The following is an 18322-nucleotide window of genomic DNA, read 5'->3' as shown; positions in this document are numbered from 1 at the left end:
CTCGGGAGCACCAGGCTGCACAGAGAGGCCACGTGGCGGACATCAGAAGGTGGCTCCTTGGGCGGCCAGGCACCAAAAGGCCACCTTGGACTCTCCCGCCCAGCCAACCTCCTGCCATGAAGCTGCCGAGCCAAACTGGTGGAGGGGCGCCTGGGTGGCTCAGTCGGCTGAACGTCCGACTTGGGCTCGGGTCATGATCTCACAGCTTGTGAGTTCGAGTCCCACGTGGGGCTCTGTGCTGACAGCTCGGAGCCCGGAGCCTGCTTCGGATTCGGTGTCTCCCTCTCTCTCTCTCTCTCTCTGCCCCTCCCCTGCTCACGCTCTGTCTCTCTGTCTCAGGAATAAAAAAATACATGACTATCTAAAAAACGGGCAGAGGAAGTGCAGAAACAACCCAAAGGATCGTGAGACATAAGATGCTGTTTTAAGGCGCATTTGAGAGTGGTTTCCGAGGCAGCAGAGGCTGATGAAAAGTAAGCGTAACACACATAAAATGTTACCCAGGCTTTCGTGGCTCCACCCCTTCCCGTCCAGGTCTGATGTGCGCGGGGGCGTCTGTTCCTTGCAGTCATTCGGAGACCCCGACCTCTCCTACACGAGGGCCCCAACGTACCCCGAGGAGCCGCTGCCGAATCGCTGGCCAGTGAGGAAAGACAGCGTGGACGTGGCGTGAGAGGCTTAGGCTCAGGTCACTCTGACTCTATTCCATCGGCCAGAACCCACGGCCATGCCGATGGCGGGAACAGGGAACCGGTGTCTCCCACACGAGCCCGTCCCAGCCCATCCGTGCCAGGCTCTGGACTCATGCCTCGCACTCGGCATCTCGTTAAAGGCTCACAGTCCTTCTGTAGGAGGGGGACTATTCGACACTCGCTCACACACCTACACAGCCCCCCAAATTGAGCCAGATGGATAAGACAGGTACAGTTTCTGCTGTCTTGTACCTTACCTTCCAGTGGGGGAACTCAGTTAATAAGGAGATGAATACAGTGATGTGGGAGAGTGATACATTCTCTGAACCGTGTATGGGAGGGCGGGTTCGGCAGGAGAGGCGCTCTTTTGGACAGGGGTGGGCAGGGGAGCTGCCAAGACCTTGCTGGAGAGGCTATTAGTTGCCTGTTATCCACCTTCCCCTTCTACCTGGGTAACAGCCATGCTCTGCTCAACAATATTCTTGGCTATAGAAGCATGTGTCTTAGCTTTTCTTGCAGATAGGAGCACATGATGGGATTTAAGTCAAAGTTATTAGATGGAGCCTCAAGAAAAATTCCTTAGAAGAAGCAGATTTAACCAGGAGGTGAGAGTAGTTTTGCCATTTCTGCCCCCCACCCCCCGCCTATGATGCAGTTATGATGTCTGGTGCTACAGCAGTCATTTTGGACTATGAGGTAAAATGTTGAAAATGTTAGAGCAGAAAGACATAAGAAGCCTGGTCTTCTGGGAGGATTTGTTAGCTCTGAAAAGGAGCATGCTGAGGGACCGAGGGGTTGCTGCAAAGAGCTCATCCCTTTTGGCTTTAGAATCTAGATCTAAGCTCTGTGATCCCATTGGCTCTCAGCCCCATCTTTTTTACCCCTGACGAGTTAGCTGATTTATCTCCTGTTGCTGTCTTAACACCCTCCTATAAAACCCTCTCTGGAGCAGCACTTGGTGAACTGCTTTCCCTGAACCCTCTCCAGGGCCATCTAAGCCAGTGTGAGCTCAGCCCCCTTGCTACCTGCAACCGGCACCAGGCAGATCCAGGCGAAGCCAAGTGAAAAGCAAATGCAAAGTGATTATGGTTAATCATACCGCACGATATAGTTGAACGTTGCTAAGAGAGGAGGTCCTAAATGTTCTCACCACAAAAGAAAAAAAAATGGTAATTATGTGACCTGATGGAGGTGTTACCTAACACGGTGGTAATCATTTTGTAATACATAAGTGTATCAGATCAATACGTGTGCACCTTAAGCTTACACAACGCCGTGCTGATTGTCTGTCAGTAAAGCTGGGGGTCGCGGGGAACAAACACGAGGTCTCTTAAGGGAAAATGATGTCACTGGTGGCTAAGGTGATACAGAAATCGAGAGGATATTTGCCGCAAGGCTGCGTTTTGTGGGGCTGTTGGGGGGAGGGGCAGTTGTATGCATTCCTGCCGGTGACAGGATCTGTCGTTTGAATCCCTCTGCCTCCACGTTCGACCCCCTCTTGCCCACAGCCCCCATACTTCCCCCAAATTGTGGGGCTGCGGGAAATCACCCCAGTTTGTCGAAATCCAAGATATTCCCCTCTGAGCTGACAATGAACACTTACACAGAATAAATGCAGATGACACAGCTCGGGAAGAGACCAGACACAGGTCAGCAGAGTCAGATCTCTGCAGGTCGCATGAAGATTCCTTTTACAGGCGCCTGGGTGGCTCAGTCGGTTGAGCATTCGAATCTTGATTTCGGCTCAAGTCATGATCCCAGGGTCGTGGGATCGAGCCCCACGTGGGGCTCTGCAATGAGTGTTAAGATTCTCTTTTCCTCTCCCTCTGCCCCTCTTCCCTGCTCACACAAACTCTCTCTCTCTCTCTCTCTAAGAAAGAAAGAAATAAAAAGGGGCGCCTGGGTGGCTCAGTCGGTTGGGTGTCCAACTTCAGCTTAGGTCATTATCTCGAGGTTCGTGAGTTCGAGCTTCGCATCAGGCTCTGTGCTGACAGCTTGGAGCCTGGAGCCTGCTTCGGATTCTGTGTCTCTCCATCTCTCGGCCCCTCCCCTGCTCACGCTCTGTCCCTCTGCTTCTCAAAAATAAATAAACATTTTAAAAGTTTTGAAAGAAAGGATGCTTTTTAAATTCCTATAAAGATTGCGGCACATGTCCGACCTTTGTCTATATTGTCCACTCTGCCGAGAATAATCTTCCCCCAGCTTTTTACATGACTGGTTCTTCCTCACCCTTGGGATGGCAGGTTAAATGTCACCTCTTCAAGGTTACAATGTTTCCACATGAAAAGTTGAACGGGAAAGTTCTTAACAGCATTCATAATAGCCCCAAAGTGGAAGCAGCCTAAGTGTCCATTAAATGTGCTATATCCTGGGCGCCTGGGTGGCTCAGTTGGTTAAGCGTCCGACTCTCAGTTTCAGCTCAGGTCATGGCCTCGTGGTTCTTGGGATTGAGCCCCGTGTTGGGCTCTGTGATGACAGTGTGGAGCCTGCTTGGGATTCTGTCTCTCTCTCTCTCCCTCTCTCTTTGCCCCTCCCCTGCTCATGCTGTCTCTGTCTCTCTCAAAATAAATAAATAAACTTACAAAAATGTTCTTAAAAATGGGCTAAATCCATTCCACGGAATATTATTTGGCAATAAAAAGGAGTAACGTACTGACAACATGCTACAATGTGGATAAACCTTGAAAACATTATGCTAAGTGACAGGAACCATTCACAGCTGAGTGAAGTAAGTCAGTGACAGAAAGACAGACGGCATATGTTTTCACTCATATGTGGAACTTGGGAAACTTAACAGAGGATTCCGGGGGAAGGGAAGGGGAAAAATAGTTTCAAACAGAGAGGGAGGCAAACCCATAAGAGACTGTTAAATACAGAGAACAAACTGAGGGTTGATGGGGGGGTGGCGGGGAGAGGGGAAAATGGGTGATGGGCACCGAGGAGGGTGCCTGTGGGGACGAGCACTGGGTGTTATATGTAAGCGATGAATCATGGGAATCTACCCCCAAAACCAAGAGCACGCTGTGTATACACTGTATGTTAGCCAATTTGACAATGAATTATACATGCACATAAAAAGAAATATTCACAGACGGCCATACATCATGTGGTTTCATTCACAATAAATGTCCAGAAGAGCAAATTCATAGGGACAGAAAGTGGATTAGTGGTTGCTGGTGGGTTGGGGCAAGGGGAGAACGGGGTGTGACTGCTCACAGGTACAAGATTTCCTTTGGGGGTGATGAAATGTTCCAAAATTTTATTGTCACGATGATTGCACAACCTTACAAATACATTAAAAACTGCCGAATTGAACACGTTAACAGGGTGAATGTTACGGTATGTGGTTTACATCCCAATGAATCTGATGAACAAAAAGGCACCTCCTCCGAGAGGTCTTCTGTGATTCTTCTCTTTGAGGATGGCGCCCCTGATGTCGTTTAACTTGACGTCTGCTTGATTCAGTCCCTCATGCCATTGGCCACCACTTGTGATTATTTAGTTGGTTTACGTGTATATTGTGCACGCGTGTGTGTGTGTGTGTGTGTGAGAGAGAGAGAGAGAGAGAGAGAGAGCATGAACATACATGGTTCTGCTTTTTTTTTTAAGATTTTAAAAAATGTTTATTTACTTTTGCTAGAAAAAGAGAGACAGAGCATGAGCGGGAAGGGGGGAGGGTGGCGCAGAGAAAGAGGGAGACAGAATCCGAAGCAGGCTCCGGGCTCTGAGCTGTTAGCACAGAGCCCGATGCGGGGCTTGAACTCACAGACCACGAGATCATGACCCCAGCTGAGTCGGATGCTTAACCGACCGAGCCACCCAGGCGCCCCTAGTTGTGCCTCTTTCAGGAGCAAGCTCCATGAGAAAGAAAGGCTACGTCTGCCTGTCAAAGCTGTGTCTTCAGCAGTTGGCATGGGGCTGGTTGTGGACCATTTGTTGGTTGGTTGAACGAGTCCTGGCAAGCTCGAGCTGCAAGGGAACTAGGTGCTCGTCTGATCCTTCTTGTTCATAGATGTGGAGGCTAAATATTGCGGGGGCGAGGAGGGCACTCATGCAGTATCTTAGCTTTCCGCACTCAGTTGCCTTCCAAAGATTTGGAAGCCCAACAAACCAGTGACTCAGTGGTTACTTTGTGATAAATGATGTTGGGGGTCAAGGTTGAGTTAATTGACACTCTCTTCGATGGGAGTAGACAGTATGTGGCCTTATTGTACATAAATGCCACCCGTGTCCCCGCAAGAGCTTTGCCACCACCAGGCTGCTGTCAGATGCTGCCACAAGGAATGGGGGCTTCAGTCACTCAGGTCTTGCCGTGGGAGCTGGGTGACAGGATGCTGCAGCCGGGCCGTGCCGCATCGTGGCAAATAGCTCCTCGGTGAGCCAGCTGGCTCCCAGCCTGCTGAGCAGTGGGGTCCTTTGTGCCTTGAAGTAATTAATTATGCCATATGGCAAGGAAACACAACAAGATTTATAGCAGAGTCAGCGACAGATGGCCCTGACAGAAAAACACAGATCCGTGCAGAGATGTTGAAATGCTGGCGTCCCAGGCCATGGGAGATGGTGTGGTGTAGTGTGTGTGTGTGTGTGTGTGCGTGTGCGCACTCTCACACGCGCGTGCAAGGCAGGAGCAAGGAGCGAAAGGGCACTTGGCTGGAATCTGAGGCTGTGACACGTTTTAGAAACTGCCCAGCAGAAAGCATGGCCCCCTGTGGCATTTTTTTCTGCACCTCCCTCCATACCCGTGTGCGGGAAGATCTGGGTTCTGGCTTCCAGGGCGTGTGTGTGTGTGTGTGTGTGTGTGTGTGTGTGTGTGAGGAGAGAGAAATGCCAGTTGAGAGATCCAGAAGAAAAGTGTGAAAATTCTAGAGAGGCTGTGACTGCTTTCCCGTGGGGCCCCTGCCTGCCTCAGGACTCCCAGGCTCCTGCATTTGGCTCTGAGGAGTGATTCCCACCCCCCAGCCCCCCAACGCCCACCCTGGACTCCACGCCCCACCAGCACCTTAGATTCAACACACCCAAAGAGAGCTCCCCCTCTCTCCCTGCCCCCCTCCCAGTCTGACTGCTCCCAGTCTCTTTGAGGATGGGGCTCCTGACGTCATTTAACTTGACCTCTGCTTGATTCAGTCCCTCATCCCATTGGCCACCACTTGTGATTATTTAGTTGGTTTACGTGCATATTGCACACGTGCATGTGTGTGTGTGTGTGTGTGTGTGTGTGTGAGAGAGAGAGAGAGAGAGAGAGAGCATGCACATACCTGGTTCTGCTTCTTTTTTTTTTTTTTTAAGGTTTTTTAAAATGTTTATTTACTTTTGCTAGAAAAAGAGACACAGAGCATGGGGGCAGGGGGGCGGTGCGCAATGCCAAATCCTTCTAGGATGCAAATCTGACCAAGTCGCCCTGCTGCCTAACCCCCTCCTGGGGCCTCTTCCCAGGGCCCGGAGGATAAAGTGGAACTTCTCTGCAAGGCACCCAACGCCCTCTTGCATCTTTCAGGTTGACCTCCCATTATTTCTCTCTGGCTCCCACCTACGCCATGCCTGCTGTTTTGTGAACTCAGCATCCTATCCCAAGCCTCTGTGTTTTTGTCCATGCTGTTCCCTCTCCCTGGAATGCCTTCCCCGCCTGACTCGCCCAGGAAAGTCCTCATTCATCCCAGCTCACATAGCTTTTCCTCTGTGGTCCCTTCTCTGTTGGATTTAACAGAGTTAATCCTATTCTTTGCGCTGCCACTAAATTTTGAGCATTTCTCATGCATGGTGCTTATCACTTGATTTTGTAAAAAAAAATTTTAACGTTTATTTATTTTTGAGAGAGACAGAGAGAGAGAGAGAGAGAGAGTGGGGGATGGGCAGAGAGAGAGGGAGACACAGAATCCGAAGCAGGCTCCAGGCTCCGAGCTGTCAGCACAGAGCCCGAAGCGGGGTTCGAACTCACAGACCGCGAGATCATGACCTGAGCGGATGTCAGATGCTCAACCGACTGGGCCACCCAGGCGCCCCTGATTTTTATACATGTGACTCAAATTCCTTGCTTGTTATCTCTTTATCCCTGAGCATAATAAAATGACTGGTTAATGTATGTGCCCTTAGGCTTCTCCGCGATTGGGGGTCCAGCATAATACATATTACACGCTAGAAAGATAAAAGAGTAGAGAGGAATCTAACTCTCTGGCCAGGGATGGCAGTCAAAGGTAGAAGTTAATGGACTTTCTTCCTCGATGTTGGCTATGGGATCGACTACAATGATATTCCAACTCAAGGCTTCCCAGGACCCACACCCCTTGTAATGAGACTTTGGAGAGCCCTCCAACCAAGAGGCAGAATCTATTTTCCCACGACTTGGATCTGGGCACCCTTGTGGTCCACTCTGACCAGGAGATTGAGACAGAAGTGATGGTACCCAAGTTCTGACTCAGGCCTCAAGACAACTTACAGGATTTTCTTCTCAGTCTCTTGGAAACCTGGACCAGCTGCCATGTAATTAAAGCCCAGGCAAACCTGCTGGGGTTTGAGAGACGCATAGAAGTAGAGATGCGCTGTCCCAACCAAAGCCATTCTGGGCCAACCAAATCTAGCCAACCTGCTACCCAGTTTAGCCAGTCACTGCCCAGCTAAACATAACCATCTGGTAGGCCCACAGACTTGTGAGCTGAATAAACCCTTGTTGTTCCAAGGCATTGATTTTGCAGGATGGTTTGTTACACAGCAATAGCTAACTAACACATACTCCAACATGAACAGAGATTCATCATGCTGTTACTGATTTGCAAACTGTGAATCTTGCTTGGAAAGAAGTTTGCAACCGGGCAGCAGAGTTAGGACTTGTAAATTTCTTATTGGTAAAGTGGGAAGGAGAGAGAGAGAGAGAGGGAGAGAGAGGCCAAGAGAGAGAGCGCACAGAGCCTCTACTGATTTTGCCCATCTCATCAAGTTATGGATCTCTGGGTTGGCTAGAACTTTAAACACCAACTTGCCCAGTGTTTCTCAAACTGCATTCGACAGGACATTAGTTCTTTGGGGTGTTAGTTGATGTTCCTAAGGAGGAAAAAGGAAGATATTTTGGTCTAATACCTTTGGAAAGTACTGGCTTAATGAAAGCCCACACAGTCAAGGCTCCTCGACTCAATGCCTTGTTGGTAGCTTTGATATGTTCACTGTGAGTTTGAGAAGAACTTAGTGACCAGCATCTCTCCAGCGGATTTGACCAGAGTCTTTTTCATGGGACACATTTTGGGAAAAGCTGAACTGGTGTCCACAGCCAAACTAGGACATTCTTGAAAAGCGATCTGTCAGTTTTCACCTGGGAAATGTCTACAAACGATTGGTAGGAGCTTCTTCCTTGGGTTAACAGCTGGACCTCTAAGCTTACATTCTTTGGTCGTACAGAACACACCTAATCTTCTCTCACAAGTGTGTCCTCAATCACATTTCACAAAACTAGCTTCTTTTTTTTAATTAAAAAATTTTTTTTGATGTTTTTATTTATTTCTGAGACAGAGAGAGACAGAGCATGAGCAGAGGAGGGGCAGAGAGAGAGGGAGACACAGAATCTGAAGCGGGCTCCAGGCTCTGAGTTGTTGGCACAGAGCCCGATGCGGGGCTCGAACTCACGAGCTGTGAGATCATGACCTGAGCTGAAGTCGGACGCCCAACCGACCGAGCCACCCAGGTGCCCCCACAAAACTAGCTTTGAGTTCCTTCCATCTACCTGGATCCTCTTTTGCTGTCCTTTATAATTTGAGGAGAATCAGAACAAAATTCAGTAGTCCAAGCATGGCATCATCCCCTCCCTCATTTAGACCCTATACCTCTGTTAACTTGGCCTTGAGAAGTTTTCGCTTTTACCTCCATAGCAGTGCATTGCATTGAGTTTGGTCTGCATTGACTTGCATTGAGTTTGGTCTGACCAAAGTCCCACCTGTTTTACTCATACATAGGAGCTTCTGCAAAATCCACTTTGTACACATGCAATTTTTAAGACCTAAGCATAAAGCTTTATGTTTATCCCTTATAAATGTCACTTCTAAGATTTGCCTCCTCACTCCTGTTTGGATCCTGACTCTGAAATCCTTCATATTCCCAGTCCCTTCTAGAACTCTGTCTACATCACAAGGTTTCACGTGAGGCCTTTGGAATGGATGTGCGATATTTTTGCCACCCAGCAATACTTCTAGTAACAGCAGCATGACCTTGGTCTTGGAAATCCCCTCCTCATTTCTCCTATAATAACCTCAGGCGGAGGGGACTACACCACCATTCCCGGATGAGCATGTGACCAAGGTCTGGCCAATGAGAGTGTAGGACTCCTCCCCCATCACTGATTGGTTACTGGATGGACGTACGATGAACGATGAATGTCACTGAAAGCTTAATTCCTCAGCCTAGGTGGAGGGACCCTGAAGGGGGAGGGAAGTGCCTCGTTTTCCACCAGGCTCGGGGTAACAGAATGCAAATCTGGAGCTGCTGACAACTGTCTGACCATCCCACAGGGGACCTGTCTGAAGGTGAAGCCACACAGTGGCTTGCAGGAGAGGTGAAAGTAGGGAGGGAGCCATTCTTTGGCCAGTCAATGCCCAGTGAAGGCAGCGCGGCTACTAGGGCAAGTTCGGAAACTTGTCCAGTGTTGCTGGCTGTCTCAAGGACGTGGACCCACTGGAACTCTTTGGAAAACACTCTGGCACTTTCTATGAAAGCTGAACATATACACCTCCCCCCTGATCCTGCGATTTCACTCTTAAAGTACATACCCAACAGAAATGCCTATGGACGTTCACCAAAGACCTCCGCAAGTCTCTTTACGGCAGCTTTATTCTCCAGTAGCTTAAAAAAGGAACAAATCCTATGCCCCCGAGTAGCAGAATGGGTCATAACACCGTGGTGTTTTCATACCACGGAATACTGTACAAACATAAATAGGAACCAATGACTGCTTGACCCGCAATGAATGTGAATCACACAAACATTTTCTCTGGCTGCTGTCGAATTTTTTTCTTTGCCTTTGATTTTCAGAAATTTAATTGTGACGTGTCTTTGGTTCACTCAAATTTCTTTTTTTTTTTTTTTTAATATCTTTTTTTTAAGGTTTATTCTTTTTTTTTTTTTTTATTTTTTATTATTTTTTTTTTTTTGAGAGACAGAGCATGCATGGGGGAGGGGCAGAGAGAAAGAGGGAGACACAGAATCCCAAGCAGGATCCAGGCTCCAAGCTGGTAGCACACAGCCCAATGCGGGGCTCAAACTCACAAACCATGAGATCACCACCCGAGTAGAAGTTGGATGCTTAACCGACTGAGCCACCTAAGCGCCCCCCTCCCACTTTTTTTGAAGAGAAAGAGAGAACACTCCTGAGCATGTGAGTGGGGGAGAAGCAGAGGGAGAGGGAGAGAGAATCTTAAGCAGGCAGCATGCTCAGCGGGGAGCCTGACATGGGACGGGCTCAATCCCATGACCCTGGGATCACGACCTGAGCTGAAACCAAGAGTCTGAGACTTAACCAACTGAGCCCCGCAAGTATCAGATATTTTGTCAGCGTCCCATAGGTCCTAACTCTCTGTTTATTTCTTCCCAGTCTGTTTTCTCCCTGTGGTTCAGACTGGGTCACGTCTATTATGCTGCATTTCAGTTCACTGATATTTTTTTCTCCTGTCCCCTTCATTCTGCTATTAGCCGGCCCACTGAGTTCTTTAATTCGGTTATTCTATTTTTCAGTTCTAAAATTTCCATGTGTTTCTTTTTTTACATCTTCCATTTCTTTGCTGAGATGCCCTAGTTCTTTGTTGAGGATTTCTATTTTTTTCGCTTGTTTCCAGCATATCCGTAATCGCGCATGGAATCATTTGCATCGCGGCCTCTTTAAAATCATCGTGGGGTCATTCCAGCGGGTCTCACGTCATCTTGGTGTTGACACCCTAGCGGTTGTCTTTTTTTCATTCAGTTTGAGGTCTTTCTGGTTCTTTCTATGACAAGTGATTTTTTTAATTAAAAAAATTTTTTTAGTGTTTATTTTTGAGAGAGAGAGACACACACACACAGAGCATGAGCGGGGGAGGGGCAGAGAGAGAGGGAGACACAGAATCTGAAGCAGGCTCCAGGCTCTGAGCTGTTAGCACAGAGCCCCATGCGGGGCTCGAACCCACAAACTGTGAGATCATGACCTGAGCCAAAGTCAGATGCTTAACTGACTGAGCCTCTCAGGCGTCCGGACAAGTGATTTTTGATTGAAGCCTAGACGTTTTGTACCATGTTATGAGGCTCTGAATTTTTTTCGAACCTTTGGTTTCAGCTGGCTTTTTCTGACACATCCCTGGCAGGGCGTGTGGTAGAGATGTCACCCGGTTCGAGCCCCAAGTCGGGTTCTGTGCTAACACACAGCTCGGAACCTGGAGCCTGCTTCGGATTCTGCGTGTCCCTCTCTCTCTGCCCCTCCCCTGCTTATGCTCATGCCTCTCTCTGTCTCTCAAAAATAAATAAATGTTAAAAAAATTTTTTTTAAGTCTCTTGTCCTGCGAGGCAGGTTTTGGTTGGAACGTTGGTTTTTTTTGTTTGTTTTTGTTGTTGTTGTTGTTTTTTGTCTGCACCTGTTGGTTGGTTCCTGAGTCGCCTTCTTCTTCAGCTCCAACTTTCGGATATTTGAAGCCAGGAGAAGTCTCCAGCTGCTCACTGATGCATCCCTCCCCAAGTCCTAAGGTCCTTTGCTTGTCTGTCTTCTTCCCTCTGCCTTTCAAAGCCTTCTTATGTTTGTTTTATATAAAACATCCAGGGTTTCCAGTTGTACTTGATGGGAGGACTAGGAAAAAGGACATATATCGCATCTTCCCAAAAGCAGAAGTCTTCATTTCCATTATTTTAAAATAAGAAAGTTATGGGGCACCTGGGTGGCTCTGTCGGTTGAGGGTCCGACTCTCGATTTCGAATCAGGCCATCATCTGACAGTCATGAGACAGAGCCCCACGTCAGTCTCCACGTGGAGACTGCTTAAGATTCTCTCTCTCCCTCTCTCTCTATGCCCTGCCCCCCTCAAAGAAAAGCGCTCTATCCAGCATTTTGTTTAAAATGTCACGTTGAACTTTGGAGACAGAAATACAATTTTTTTTTTTCTGTATAAACACATCAACGTACATCAAGAGATGCTTACATTTCATGGCATTTGGGTATGAAAAGCCAAGACTGGGAAGTGAGACTTAGGAACTTTCTGTGGGACATGCTTGTAGGTAGGACCATACCTACGTAGCCATGACTCTAATATGTTAAATCTATAGTAACTCTGTTGACAATATCATCTCACATCTGTTGACTCTGCAAGCTTTTATTTACTTCATTATATCTTCGAGTGGCATTGGATGTGAACGTTTAAGTAGTGACATGTGTATTTTTTTATTATTATATGTGTTTTGTTACTGAAGTGTAGCTGACACCCAGTGTTAGTTTCAGCTGCATGACATATTGACGGGACAACTCTATACATTGCTCAGTGCTCACTCAGTCACCATGGTTACAATATTGTTGACTGTATCCTCTCTGTGGTCCTTCTCATCTCTGTGACTTATTTTACCCCCAGAAGTTTGCACCTCTTAATCCCCTGTGCCTATTCCGCCCATCCCTCCACACCCCTTCCCTCTGGCAACCGCCAGTGTGTTCTCTGTATTTATGAGTCTGCTTCTTTCTTTGTTCATTTATTTTGTTTTTTAGATTCCCCATATAAGTGAGATTATACGGTATTTGTTTTTCTCTGACGTTTCACTTAATGTAATGCCTGCTAGGCCCATCTATGTTGTTGTAAACACCCAGATTTCATTCTTACTTTATGGCTGTGTAATATTCCACTGTATATATAGACCACATCTTTATCTGCCCATCTATGAAACGGACACTTGGCTGCTTCCATGCATTGGCTGTCGTAAATAACGCTGCAGTAAACATAGGGGTGCATATATCTTTTTGAATTAGTGTTTCCATGTTCTTTGAGTAGGTACCCAGTAATGGAATTACTGGGTCAAAACAGTGGGGTACTGGCACGAAAATAGACACAGAGATCAACGGAACAGGACGGAGAGCCCAGAAATAAACCCATGCTTATATGATCAATGAATCTGTGACAAGGGAGGCAAGAATATCCAATGGGAAAAAAGGCAGTCTTTTCAACGAATGGTGCTGGAAAAACTGGACAGCTACGTGCAAAAGAATGAAACTGGGCCGCTTTCTCACATTGTACACAAAATGAAATTCAAAACAGATTAAAGGCCCAAATGTAAGACGTGAAACCATAGAACTCCCGCACAGGCAGTGATCTCTTCGATATAAGCCTCAGCAACAAATTTTTGACCCCTCGGGCAAGGGCAACAAAAGCAAAAATAAACTGTTGGGACTACCCCAAGGTAAAAAGCTTTTGTGCAGTGAGAGAAACCATCAACAAAATGAAAAGGCAAACTACAGAATGGGAGGATACTTTTGCAAATGGTATATCTGATAAGGGGTTAATATCCAACATATATAAAGAACTTATACAACTCAATGCCCCCAACACCAAATAACCAATTAAAAGAGGGCAGAGGACCTGAAGAACCTTTTCCCCAAAGACATCCAGATGGCCAATAGACATGTGCAAAGATGTTCAACATCACTCATCATCAGGGAAATGCAAATCAAAACCACAATGGGATATTACCTCACACCTGTCAGAATGGTTAGTATCAAAAACACAAGAAATATCAAGTGTTGGCAAGGATGTGGAAAAAAGAAACCCTCATGTGCGCTGTTGGTGGGAATGCAAACTGGTGCAGCCACTGTGGAAAACAGTATGGAGTTTCCTCAAAAAGTTAAAAACAGAACTACCCTACAGTCCAGTAATTCCATTACTGGGTATTTGCCCAAAGAAATGGACCTTTGTGTTTTTATTATAAGACTATTCTGTTTTCTTTCCTTGGTAATGCAGACAGGACACTCTATTGATTTTCTATTAAACTCTGTGATGGGTGGATTATATTATCTGTGAATTTCATTTCAGAATTGTAAAGGCAGCATGACAGATCATTTGTTATAAAAAGATGTTGGACCTAATAGTGTTGATACACCTTGATCAAACTAGACCTGAGTGTGTACCATCCCAACCTCTTAGCCACTATACTGACAGTTTGAAATTAAATGGACTCTTCCATTTCGTGAACCGATAAATGTATTTTTAAAAGCTAATTAGAGCTGGTATTTTTTTTTTTCCTACATCCCGACTCATACAATGATAGATGGCTTCTTCTCATCGCTTTCCATTTCCATGGTCTTTCTGCTCTCATGGTCAAGACCGTGAGATTTTGAAAGCAAAAATGGCATCTTTTCCTGCTTATGACTTTCCCCTTATTGTAGCCAGAAGGTGTGGTGAGGATTAAAGTTTGTTGACCACCTCTTTTGTGTTCAAGGTCTGAGCACAGTCACATCCATGACATCTATTGGGTGGCCACCTGTGCCAGGGACTGTTCTGAGTGCTTCGTAGGTATGACCTCCCCTGAGTATCACGACAGTCCTTTACAGAAGTGTTATCACTCTGGTCTTGCAGACATGGGAAAGGAGGTCTGAGAAAATGCTTGTCCCAAGTTGTTTCAGGCAAGAAACGACGTCAAGTTTCAACCCCGGGTCTGTGGGACTCAGCAGATAGTGATCATACAATTCTATACATCAGCAGTCACCATCTATCACGCTATGATGTTAGCATGTGACGTTATATGACGTTATTGCAATATTATTGACTGTATTCCCTAGGCTGGACTTTTCATCCCTGTGAGTTTTTCATTTTATAAGTGGAAGTCTGTACCTCTTAACCCCCCTTCATCTATTTCGTTTGTGCCCCTACCCACCTCCCCTCCGGCCACCCCCAGTTTGTTCTAGTGAGAGGGAGGCAGTACAGGTAGGGATTAGGAGAATGGGCAAATCATTTCACCTTTCTGAGCCTCAGTTTTCCCACCTGTGAAATGGGCTCATAATGGTAGCTTCATCTTGAAGTGGTGGAGATTTAATGGGACAGTGCATGTCAATCGTTTAGCATAGTACTGATATTTACAGGACACAAATACATGTTCATTTCAGGACACAAATACATGTTCATTTCCGGTGGGAAATTTTACTCCATTGTGGTTCAGTGAATGGCCCTGGAGATGTCACTTAGACTCAGGTATATCTAATTCTAAAACCAAAATTATATAATATTTTTTTTAAAACCTAGAACTGTATCCTTCCCCCACAAACATGTGTGATGAAAATCCTGCCCCACACCCTACCCCCACCCCACCCCACCCCTGCTCCCGGGGCACTTCAATGCACACCAACCATTTCATCTTTAAGTGGATAGTGTTTCCTGATTTTGTTTTTTTTTGTTTTTTGTTTTTTGTTTTTTTCCTCACTGTTCCTTAGGTTGTTACAATCAGATACTAAGATGCAGTTTTGAATAGTCCCTGGGAGACCAGGGGAGAGAAAAGATTCTGGTCCCTGAAGAGAACAGACTGGAGATGCCTCCCATCCACCAGTCACATGGCTCCATCCTGGCTCGGGGCTGATGGTCCCAGCCATAGGGGCTGTTGTACTTGCTCCTAAACTGCTTTTTGTTTGTTTGTTTCTTATTTATTTTTGAGAGAGAGAGAGAGCACAAGCAGAGGAGGGGCAGAGAGGGAAAGGGACAATAGGGAGTCCAATATGGGGCTCAAACTTGCAAACTGTAAGATCATGACTTGAGCCAAAGTCAGACACTTAAACTGAGCCACCCAGGCACCCCTGAACTGGGTTTGAATCCCGACTCGTCCACTTACTAACTTGGCCGTGTGACTGCCTCTGGGAGCCTGTTTCCCCACCTGTAAAATGAGTCTTGAGTCTTGATGGTGTGGCTCATAGGGTTCCTGTGAAGGTTACACCACCTAATGGGATGGATGTGCCAGGCAGTGGGAGACGTGAGCCCGCAAGAGGTAGGGAATGGGAAGGGTCTGCTTTCCAAGACCACTCCTGGCTCTGTGCCCAGGTGCCACTCTCATCTGACATGGCCCCTCCCCAACTCCCTGAGCCCTGCTGGTCCCTGCAGTTCCCTCTGCTTTTCAGTGCCCACAAGCTTCTCAAACGATGACATTAGAGGACAGGTGCTACCCTACAGTCTATGGAGGGTCAGTGGATCTCTCCAGGGTGGTTGTAAGTTTCTGGAGGCATCAACGGGTGCAGGTCTCCCAGGTCTGGATCACACATGGCCCTTCATGCCATGGGTGGCTCAATAAATATCATTTCCCAGGTGACTTATAAGACAATGAGGTAAGTTACAAGAACGTTAACAATGGTCATCACAGCAATGACCCAAGAATAACTAATTATCAATTCGCAGGTGCTGTAGTAGGCTCTGTCAACAGCAGCTGAGCTCTGGGGTAGGAACCATTGCAATCGATTCCATACGGCAAAAGAAGAAACTGAAGTCCACAGAAGTCACACGGCCCATGAAATGGGAATGTGATCTGAGTTCTTAACTGGCCTGAGCCTCTTGGACTGGTAATTAAACATGAAAGGGGGGTGCGGGGGCACCTGGGTGGCTCAGTCAGTTGAATATCCCAATCTTTTTTAAATCTTTACTTATTTTTGAGAGAGTGACAGAGCACAAGCGGGGGGAGGGGCAGAGACAGAGGGAGACCCAGAATCCAAAGCGGGCTCCAGGCTCCGAGCCGTGGGCACAGGGCCCGAGGCGGGGTTCGAACCCATGAACCACGAGATCATGACCTGAGCCGAAGTCGGACGCTCAACCAGCTGAGCCACCCAGGCGCCCCTGAACATCCCAGTCTTGAGTTTGGCTTAGGTCATGGTCCCAGGGTCGTGGGATCAAGCCCCATGTGGGGCTCTGCACTGAGTGTGGAGCCTGCTTAATATTCTCTCCCTCTGGCCCTGCCCTTTGTATGCGCATGCACACCCTCTCTCTCTCAAAACAAACAAACGAACAAACAAACAAACAAGAAGAACACAACATTTCTGAATCTCTTTACCTGGAGGTAGTTACTATTAACACGTTGGAGTGTATCTTTCCAATATATACACTATACAAACAGAACAAGTATGTGTAGCATTTATGTATTCATATAATGCACATATATGTATATGCATGTTGTAATCAAGAATTTGGTTGGCCTTTGTCCCTTCCTAGGACAGAGTTCTAAACTCTTGGAATTTCCCAGGTGATAGGATTGTCTTTGTTAATCATGGTAGGACCTCAGGACCACGTTCAGTTTACCTGGTCAGTCCCTAGATGGTTTCAGCAGGGGGCTGGTCAGGCTGGAAAGACCAACCTCATGATTAGAAGGTTGGGCCTTTGAGGGGCGTCTGGGTGGCTCAATGGGTTGAGGGTCCAACTTCGGCTCAGGTCATGATCTCATGGTTCGTGAGTTGGAACCCCATGTTGTGCTCCCTGCTGTCAGTGCAGAGCCCCCTTCGGATCCTCTGTCCCCTCTCTCTCTCTCTGCCCCTCCTCTGCTCACACTGTCTCAAAAATAAATAAGCATTAAAAAAAAAGAAAAGAAAAGAAGGTTGAGGCTTTGAGCCAGGTGCTATTAGCCCAACGGTACAATCATGCCTACATAACAGAGCCCCAGTGAAAAACTCTGGCTCTGAGGCTTGGGTGAACATCCTAGCTGGTGAATACGTCAGGGTGCCCTCAGACCTCATCTTACCATGATTACCTCTTTCAGGTCCTGCCTCCAAAGAATGTGTGGATCCAAACTCAGCCTGTCGGGCTGTCTTGACAAACAAAAGATGCTTCAACACCCAAAAGGACAGAGGGTATGGCCATCAATGGAGGATAGCGGAGAAGAAGAGTGCTTCTAATTTCTCCCACAACACCCAAGAACCCCCGATCCCAAAGTCCCCAGTTAGCCCTGGGTTACGGGAGGCAGTGCACCTGTCCTTCCTCCCTCTCTTCCCTGGCACCCCCTGAGTCACCATCTGAATCCTGCTTTCCTTGAAGGTGGCAGGTCACCTTGGCGATCAGAAATCCTGCTAGCTGGATTTGGTTCAAGTTCACTTGCGTCCCCTGACCGGCCAGAACCCATCCATCCGTGCTGAAGTACTCGGCCGATAACAGCCAAGGGGATGAGGCCAGCACAGGAAAATGGATTGCTAACAGGCTGGTTTGCTTGGCCTCCAACTCCGGATAAGATACGAGCAGGGACGTAAAATAAATGGAGACGTGGCTGGGTCATTTCATCCTCCCCAGGGGCCTTGCTGCTTCTAGTGGAGGGTCCTTGGAGCTGTGACTTCACAAACTGCAGGCCAAAAAAAAAAAAAAAAAAAGTAAACTGTGCACTCACAAACTCCTAAAACTATTGTCCAGTGATTTTGAAAAAATTAATGTCCTGTGACATGTTAACATGATTTTCATGATTGAGGTGTTGGATATAGGTTCTGTATATACTTATTTATATAAGCCAACCCAGACTGGGAAATAATATTTTTAATTTTTCACATCTCTGGCAACACATTGACCGAGCTGTTTCTATGTACTTCACAGAGGTAGAGAGAAATTTCTTTCCACTGGAGAGATAAATGGGTAAGTAATAAGAGACTAGAGAAGGAAAATCTTATAAAACGACTCCCTGTTGTTTAATAATTCCTCTTGGTTTGTTTTTTGT

Source organism: Panthera onca, chromosome D3 (assembly GCF_046562875.1).
Source record: "Panthera onca isolate mPanOnc1 chromosome D3, mPanOnc1 haplotype 2, whole genome shotgun sequence".
Taxonomy (NCBI): Eukaryota; Metazoa; Chordata; class Mammalia; order Carnivora; family Felidae; genus Panthera; species Panthera onca.
The sequence above is the reverse complement of the archived record's forward strand: the minus strand, read 5'-3'. Positions refer to the sequence as shown.